Source organism: Hyla sarda, chromosome 10, assembly GCF_029499605.1.
Source record: "Hyla sarda isolate aHylSar1 chromosome 10, aHylSar1.hap1, whole genome shotgun sequence".
Classification (NCBI taxonomy): Eukaryota; Metazoa; Chordata; class Amphibia; order Anura; family Hylidae; genus Hyla; species Hyla sarda.
In genome coordinates, this window is record NC_079198.1 from 52891194 (window position 1) to 52900861 (window position 9668).

Sequence of the window (9668 nt, forward strand, 5' to 3'; positions counted from 1 at the left end):
ACATTGGCAGTAGAAGCCTAAACTTTTTGGATATCACCATATATATATATAGATAGATATATATATATATATATATATATAGACAGATATGGATAACAAATATTTATCGTAAGCCGACAGCTACAAAAAATTTTTTGCATTGGGAAAGCTGGCATCCAGCATCCCTAAGAAGAAAAATCCCTGTGGGGCAATACCTCGGGGCAAGTAGGAACTGCTCCAAGGAAACAACTTTCATAACAGAGAGTAACAACTTGATGAAAAAATTCAAGCAGCGAGGATATCCTGCAAAATACATACGACAAGCATTGAATAGAGCAAGAAGAACAAGCCAGGAAAAACTATACAAGAACTCAGAAAAAGAGTCAATAAACATGTCAGTACCATTCGCACTGGAGTAGATACACCATTGGCGAACAACATGAATAGAGTGCATACTGGATAAAAATACTCTATTAAATTCTGGGGCTTAAGGAAGATCAAGACCAGTGAAAGAAAAGGAGACATAGATAAAATACTGTTGAAAGAGGAATGAGATGGATTTGTCGGTTGGACAGTAAAAGTCTTAAGGGACTAAATGAAGATTTTTCGTACTCAGCATTTCTAGAATAGACGTATATATACAATAAGAGAATTTTAGCAGTAGTCAATGAAGTCAGAGGACAAATCTAGATCAGTACAAGATAATATATTTTTCTAAAATTCTAAAAATCAAAAATTAAAAACGATAGTACTTCCCAAGAATATACTGTGGGACAATACAGGAATATACCTAGAAATAATGATGTACAATGAACAATAATACATGAAAAATAATAGTATATGAAAATATAAAAAAAAGATAGCCTATGTAGTCAGAATAATAAGAGCATACAAAAATAGGAGAAAACATCTATGAATTCAAAGCATCTTGAAAAGTATGCTTTAAATCTCATGAATAATTATTGAATAATTATTGAATAATTATTAATGTCATGTATATATTAATGAAAACCTAATGAACTCATGATAGGCGCTAGCTGACATCATGCGCTCCAATAGGAACAAAGTAAATTACGTAGTACCCGCAACTCGAACGCCGATTGGACCATCAGGATGCCAAACAATTAAACAGATAAAATGCCGAGTCTATAAATAGAACAATGGTCACGATTAGAGATGAGCAAACTTACAGTAAATTTGATTCGTCCCTAACTTCTCGGCTCGGCAGTTGATGCCTTTTCCTGCATAAATTAGTTCAGCTTTCAGGTTCTCCCGTGGGCTGGAAAAGGTGGATACAGTCCTAGGAGACTCTCTCCTAGGACTGTATCCACCTTTTCCAGCCCACGGGAGCACCTGAAAACTGAATTAATTTATGCAGGAAAAGTCATCAACTGCCGAGCCAAGAAGTTTGTGACGAATCGAATTTACTGTAAGTTCGCTCATCTCTAGTCACGATTTCTGACAGCCTCGCGCCTTTTGAGAAAGCCATCTAATGGTGAAACGTTAAGGAGGGAGGTTTGAACTTTAAGAGCAGCACAAGTGACATATAGTGATTTAACAGTATCTGGCACGCTGGAATACATAAGGCAGCTGACAAACAAATATCCAGCTAACCGCATACAAGCTCAGTAGCATCAGAAATTATCACAAAAAATATGCACAGTTCTGTAGTTTTAATACACCACTGCCACCTAGTGGCCACTGAGCACAAATTTATTTAAAAGGATCAGTAATAAAAGTGAAGTTTTATTTTGGGAGTCTTTAGTCAGGGTTAACCCTGAGGGGATTACTATCACCAAGGAGTTTTGTAGTATTTTTCTCCCATCATAAGTGCATACCACGTACATCTAAGTGGTGTACTATTTTGTTCCTGTTAAAGTCTTAAGGGCCTAGATTCTGTGAAAGGCCAGGCAAAATTACTCACCGGCTGGTGTTGTACACAGATACTTTTTTAAGCGTACTGGAGCACATTGTCCTTCCCTCATAAGTACTGCATACCACATATGTACATCTAAGTGGTGTACTATTTTGTTCCTGTTAAAGTCTCAAAGGCCTAGATACTGTGAAAGGCCAGGCAAAAGTACACAACGGCTGGTGTTGTACACAAATACTGTTTTAAGCGTAGTGGAGCGTATTGTACTCTCCTCATATACGCACTAAGTATGTCAAGCAAAGAAGTGCCAGGGAGTGCGCAGGGGAGTGGCAGAGGCCTAAATTCATCAGGCCAAGGTCGCAGCAGACTAGGGGCAAGTTGCAGCAGGAATCGCAGAGAGAGGCCATAGCTCCCGGTATCAGCTAGCGGTCGTGTCTCAACCAGTAACCCATCTGCCATCATCGATTGGTTAACACGGTCATCCACTTAATCACAAGTGACATCTGTCACCCCCCGTCAGTGGGTTCCTCAGACAAAACTCTCAGTTGGCATGGCCCGGGAGCAGTCCCTGTCCTTCCATTTCCTCTGTCCTATGCTGTTCCCTCCCCCGACAGAAGCATCTTATGCTGTGGGTTCAGCTCCACTATTTAAAGAGGATGATCTAGAGGACAGTCAGCAGCTACTGCCCAGCCAAGAAGTGGAGGAGACATCCGCTACTTCCTCCGCTAGGCGGACAAGTAGTGATGAGGAGAGTGACGTGAGAGGTGGTGTGGCGAGCGTTCAGGCTCCTGAAGAACACACTGTTGAGGAATCTGAGGAGGACATCAGCGAGGTGCAGACACAACTTGATGATGATAAAGCCAATCGCACTAGGGAGCAGAGTGCAAAAGGGGCTTCATCATCATCAAGAGAAGAGGGTTGCAGGTATCTCGTGAGGCAGCAGCTGAGCCAGCAAGGTGGTAGTGTTAAAAGGGGTAAAACTATTGCATCAAATCATCTTTATATGCTGATTGGTCATTTGAGCATGGCGTTGCATAAGTCACTTATGTTGCAACTCTCTCTGCAATTCTCCATCCTTCCACAAAGCCCAATTTTTAGACTTCAACTCCTAACTTCTTGCATCCACAGACTCCATCTCAAGGTTCTAATCTTAATTACAGGCAAAGAGCAAGCTGAAATGTTTTGAATTAAGGAAAACAAAGTTCTTCTGGGATATTTATCAATAGCATATAGCATTTAACAAAGGCTTATGAGTATAGATATAGCTATCAATACATCAGAATATTATAGACCCAACAATTACCCCCTAAGAACTTTGTTTCTTCCATCTTTCCCTATGGTGTGTTCTACCTAATAATCCCAGGTTCAGGTGAAGAAAAATAAAAAAACAGGTATGGGATGCTTCACTGATTTGAGAAGAGGGGCTCCTTGTGAACCACCCCCCTTTGTACTCAGACTTGTCCTTTACCTGGGACTTCTATGTTCTACCTACTCTGCTGGGTTTGCCTTTGAGCCATCTGCATACAGGATAGTTGTTCTCATGGGGGGAATTCCCTTGGGCCTGCTTAGGATGTACCGACTTGGTTCAAGTCAGTTGAAGTAGTAGGTTCAATATCCATATACATTGTCTCCGTCGGAAACGCTGCCTCTACAGTGGAGATTATTGATTTCTTTACACAGGGGACTATGCAACATCCAATTATTATTATCATGGCAATAAGGACCACTAAAATGATACCTACTTGGAGAAGCCATATCCTAACCATGAGAAATATTGATCACAGAGGTCACTTATCCCTGAATTTTTCTTCAATTCTACAGACAAATCCTCAAATTTCTTTATGGCTTTTGTAACCTTACCATTTGGATGAGTGTTATAAAAGCCATAAAGAAATTTAAGGATTTGTCTGTAGAATTGAAGAAAAATTCAGGGATAAGTGACCCCTGGGATCAATATTTCTCATGGTTAGGAGATTGGAAAAAATGTCTTTTAGTGGTCCTTATTGCCATGATAATAATTGGATGTTGCATAGTCCCCTGTGTAAAGAAAGCAATAATCTCCACTGTAGAGGCAGCATTTCCGGTGGGGACAATGTATATAGATATTGAACCTACAACTTCAACTGACTTGAACCAAATCGGTACATCAGACCCAAGCATGACCGAGGGAATTTCCCCCATGAGAACAACTATCCTGTATATGGATGGCTCAAAGGCAAACCCAGCAGAGTAGGGTGAACATAGAAGTTCCAGCTAAAGAACAAGTCTGAGTACAAAGGGGGTAGTTAACAAGGAGCCATTCGTCTCAAATCAGTGAAGCATCCCATAGCCATTTTTTATTTTTCTCCACCTGAACCTGGGACTATTAGGCAGAACACACCATTGGGAAAGATGAAAGAAACAAAGTTCTTAGGGGGGAATTGTTGTGTCTATAATATTCTGATATATTGATCGCTATATCTATACTATATGCCTTTATTAAATGCTATATGCTATTGCTAAATATCGCAGAAGAACTTTGTTTTCCTCAATTCAAAACATTTCAGCTTGCTCTTTGCCTGTAATTAAGATTAGAACCTTGAGATGGAGTCTGCGGATACAAGAAGTTAGGAGTTGAAGTCTAAACATGTGGCTTTGTGGAAGGATGGAGAAATCAGTGTGGGAGGATGCCTTAATGTGGACTTCCTTGCTCAATGTCTTGATCTGGAATGGAAGAATAAACTGCAGCATGTGTTACTACCCTCAGCAGTTTAGTGCAAAGAATGATAGTTTGGTAAAGTTTGTTATTACACTGTATAATGAGCTGAAAGTAACACATGCTGCAGTTTATTCTTCCATTCCTGATCCAGACACTGAGCAAGGAAGTCACAATCTGCAGCCCGGAGAGTTTGTCCTCGTGAAAAGACACGTGAGGGTGCCCCTGGAACCTAGATTTGAGGACCCTTACCAGGTTCTACTGGCAACTCCGACCTCAGTGAAACTGGAAGGAAAATCAACATGGACATACACCTCACACTGCAAGAAGGCTTCTACACCATGCTCCTGATATATTGTATATATTGTATAAGTGGAATGCAAACCCAGCAACTCAATTCACAATGGGCAGACTGGGCCAACCAGGAGATGTATCCCACTTCTGACACCAACTGTTAAGGATGCCTTAATGTGAGGCCTTAAACTGTGAGTGACTACCACTGCTCTACATGTCGACTGTTGGTATAAATTCCCTCCTCGGCACTGACTCCAGGGAGTTTTGTTTATTATCAGAAAATCACATTAGTTTTTACAATTTGACAAAAAGGGGAGGGTAAAACTATGATATCAAATCATCGTGTTATATGCTGATTGGTCATTTGAGCATGGCGTAACATAAGTCACTTATGTTGCAACTCCTCTATCTTGAGATTTCTCCATCCCTCCACAAAGCCCAATGTTTAGACTTCAACTCCTAACTTCTTGTATCCGCAGACTCCATCTCAAGGTTCTAATCTTAATTACAGGCAAAAAGCAAGCTGACATTTTTGAATTAAGGAAAATAAAGTTCTTCTGCGATATCTAGCAATAGCATATAGCATTTAAAGGGGTCCTTTTTTTTTAAATCAACTGGTGACAGATTTGTAAATTACTTCTATTAAAAAGTCTTAATCCTTTCAATACATTTTATGGGCTATATAATACAGAGGAAATGCTTTTCTTTTTGGATTCATGTCATGACCACAGTTCTCTCTGCTGACCTCTGCTGTCCATTTTAGGAACTGTCCAGGGCAGCATGTGTTTGCTATGGGGATTTTCTCCTGCTCTGGACAGTCCCAAAAGTGAACAGCGGAGGTCAGCAGAGAGCACTGTGGTCATGACTCATGACATCAGAGAAATCCAAAAAGTAAAGCATTTCTTCTGTAGTATACAGCCCATAAAAAGTACTGGAAAAGTTAAGATTTTTTAATAGAAGTAATTTACAAATCTGTTTAACTTTCTGGCATCAGTTCATTAAAAAAAAGAAAAGTTTTCCACGGGAGTACCCCTTTAGTAAAGGCATATGAGTATAGATATAGCGATCAATATATCAGAATATTATAGACCCAACAGTAGCATGGTTGGCAGTCAGCATGGTGGCAGAAGTGGAATTTCTGGAGCCAAACGTGCCCGGGGCAGACCACCTGCTTCACGGCAGCAGACCTTCCCTGGAGGTAGTGTATCAGGGTTTCCTGGAGTTGGCGGCAGTAGCGGACTGTTGGTGAGAAAATAAGTTTTTCATCAAGCACCCAGAGGAGGTTAACGTGGCCACATGCAAGATATGTCGGCAGAAGGTAAAGCATGGCTAGGGTCCCAATGTTGGCCCCATGGCCCTGCGTCAACATATGCAACGTCACAAAGAAGCGGCCTAGGAGAACCGTGGCTCCAATGTGGTAGTCCAGCCTGCTGCATCCCCCAGTGGCACACTGCTCCCTGTTTCAGACAGCTAAGGATCTAACACCTCAGCTGAAGGAAGCTGTGTGTCATACCCATCTATTGTCGCTGCAGATGCTCTTGCTCCTACTACTTCGAGTCAGTCATTCCCCAGCAATCCATCGGCGAATCCATGTCCAAGAGACAACTGTATGCGCCCACTCATCAAACGGCGCAGAAGCTGTATGTGCTCCTGTCCAAGCTGATGGTGCTGCAGTCCCTCCCGTTTCAAGTGGTGGACTCTGCACCTTTCAGAGAACTGATTTCTTGTGCCGAGCCGAGTTGGAGAGTCCCAAGCCGTCTTTTCTTTGCGAAGAAGGCAGTACCAGCCCTGTACAATTGTGGAACAGAAGGTGGGCCAGTCCTTGAGTCTGTCGGTGTGTACAAAAGTGCACGGCAGTGCCTGCACATTCACAACAGCAACTTAGACAGGTAACACCACTTCTGCCTCCACGCTCTCAGGCTGTTGGTTCTGTGACAGTGTATGACTCCGCCTCCTCATGTTCCACCGTGTCCTCAGCCTCCACTGCACAGACAAGTCTTGGTGCCTCTTCAGCATACCATGTGTGCAGAGCACGGCGGTGTCACGCTGTTCTTCACATGGCTTGCCTTGGCGAACGGAGTCACACATGGGAGGAACTGCTAAAAGTCATTCATCAAGAAATGGAATCATGGCTTACTCAACGAAAAAAGGAAATGAAAGCCATGGTGACCGACAACGGGAAGAACATCTTGTCTGTGCTGCGACAAGGAAGCCTGAGCCATGTGTCCTGCATGGCACATGTGTTCAATCTGGTTGTCAAGCAGTTCCTGAAGTGTTCAGCCCATCTGCAAGACATAATAGCAATGGGAAGAAAACTTTGCATGCACTTCAGCCACTCATACACCGCAAAACACACCCTCAGAACAGCATCCCCCAACATAGTCTGATTTACAACGTTTCCATACATTTGAATTCTACCCTCCATATGTTGGACCGATATGAACAGAGAAAAGCCTTCACCAATTTTTTGGAGATCCAAGCGGATAGGGGGACTCCTCTGTGTAACTGCAATGTCAACCAGTGTCAGCTCATACGTGACACCTGATGTTTGCTCAGGCACTTTGAGGAAGCCACCTTATTAGTAAGCCGCTAGGATTATGGGATCAACAACATCATTCCACTGCTTCATCTACTACAACACGTGTTGGAAACAATGACTGGTCAGGGCACTGGAGACGTGGTGCCTACATCTCACGGCCACATGTGGGGGCTTAACTGGAGGAGGAGGGGGAGGGGCACAGTGGAGCACAGTTTAGGTTTTGCGAGATTGGTGTTTTTTTCAAGTCATCTGACCAGAGATAAGGAGCAGGAGCAGCTAGAGGGTTATGAGGAAGGCAAGACACAGGACTCAGACACACCATGGCAGTATGCAGTGGAGATGGAGTCCCTCCGTGTCACTTGCACAAATGGCACAATGCATACTCATTAGCTTGCGTAATGACCCTCGAATTGTCACCATTCGGCAGTGGGATGACTTTAAGCTCTCCAAATTATTGATCCCTCGCTACCGGCACAAGATGGGGGCCTTTTTCACACCCACTGAGAGGAAGGACAAACTGACCTACTACAGAGACATCCTACTGAGTCAGTTGGCTGATGCCTATCTGAGCCATTGTCCATCCTCACGCAGGTCTGAATCAGGGGGCCCTCTGCACTCACATTCCACTGCCATGGCTGCTGGAGAGGGGTTGGATGGCAGGAGCAGTACCAGCTCCATCAGCAGCAGCCTGAGTCTACAGTCATTGATGAGTAGCTTTCTTCACCCGCATAGTGAAGCAACTCATCAGCAGCAAGTAGACCTGGACTGAACCAGCAGGTGATGGCATAGCTTGACATGACCCTGCTAACTCACCTTGAAGATCCGCTGGACTTCTGGGCAGCAAAGCTTGATTTGTGGCCGCAACTAGCAGAGTTTGCCCTGGAAAAGCTGTCCAGCCCAGCCAGTAGTGTGCCATCAGAGAGGTTTAGTGCGGCGGGGGCCATAGTAACTCCAAGGAGAACTCGTCTGTCCAGTGGAGAGACTGACCTTTTTGAACATGAATCAGGCATGAATCAGACAGGATTTCCACCCAACAATGCCTGATGCATCAGAGTAGACTGACCATGGTGCCACAAAAACACTTCACAAATATGGATAGGCAAAAAAATGTTTAATGTGCTACTCCCCAGTTACAGACATTCCTAGTCATGAGGATATGCATTAGCTAAAACTTCACTTTTCTTAGGATAAAATATATGTACTCAATTTTTTTTAAAATCAAACAAAAGGAAAGGTGTGCAAAAAACACCATGTGCAACCTACACCACCAAGTATTGATGTGATGCAAAGACCATTGTAACCGGTGGGGATAAAAACTTCCCCTTTAAGGCCCTTCTCTCGCATTATTAATTCCCTTTAAATGGCGGCCCCACTCAGGAACCTCTCCCTATTTCCTCCTACAAGCACTGCCATTTCCCAGGGTTTTTAGGTGGAAATAGAGAGAGTTTCCTGTGTGGGGCTGCCCTTTTTAGGGTGAGTAACACTTGCCAAGAAGGGAATTAATAGGGAGAGATTAGGGCCTTACAGGGGAAGGTTTTACCCCATCAGTTAAAATGGACCATACGTTGTTCCCTTTCACCTTTTAGAGGTCTTTGCATCACATCAATACTTGGTGTAGGTGGCACATGGTGTTTTTTGCACACCTTTCCTTTCGTTTGATAAAAAAAAAAAAAATTAAATGTGGGTCCACATATTTTATCCTAAGCATATTATTAAAAGTTAAAGGAAATCTGTCAGTAGTATTACCCGCACTAAACCTATTACACAGACTTGAAGTGCGGGTGATGCTGAGTAGAACAATTCTCCCATTGTGTAGATTCGCCCAGCCATTCCTCCACATATTGCGTTTTTCTATACATGCTAATCAGGGCCTTGGGGCATGGGAGGAGCTCCGATCCGAGTTTCAGGCACCCTGACGTCATCTTCTCAGGATGGCCACTGCGCCTGGCTCATCAATATTCATAAACCCCCTCCCTGCTCCTTCAGCAGTGTTACAGTACTGTGCATGCACCGCTTTCTGTGCAACTACGTCTGCAGCTGTGAAGCCGAGGGGAGCGCTGCTTCCGGGAGGACACAGTAAGCTGCACATCTGCAGTACTATAACTTGGCCGAAGGAGCAGGGAGGGCATTTAGGAATATTGATGATTCGGGTGCAGCGGCCGCCCAGCAAAGATGACGTCAGGGTGCCCTAAGCTCAGATCTAAGCTTCGCCCATGCCCCACGGCCCTCATTATCATATATAAAAAACGCAATTTGTGGCGGAACGGCTGGGCGAATCTACACAATGT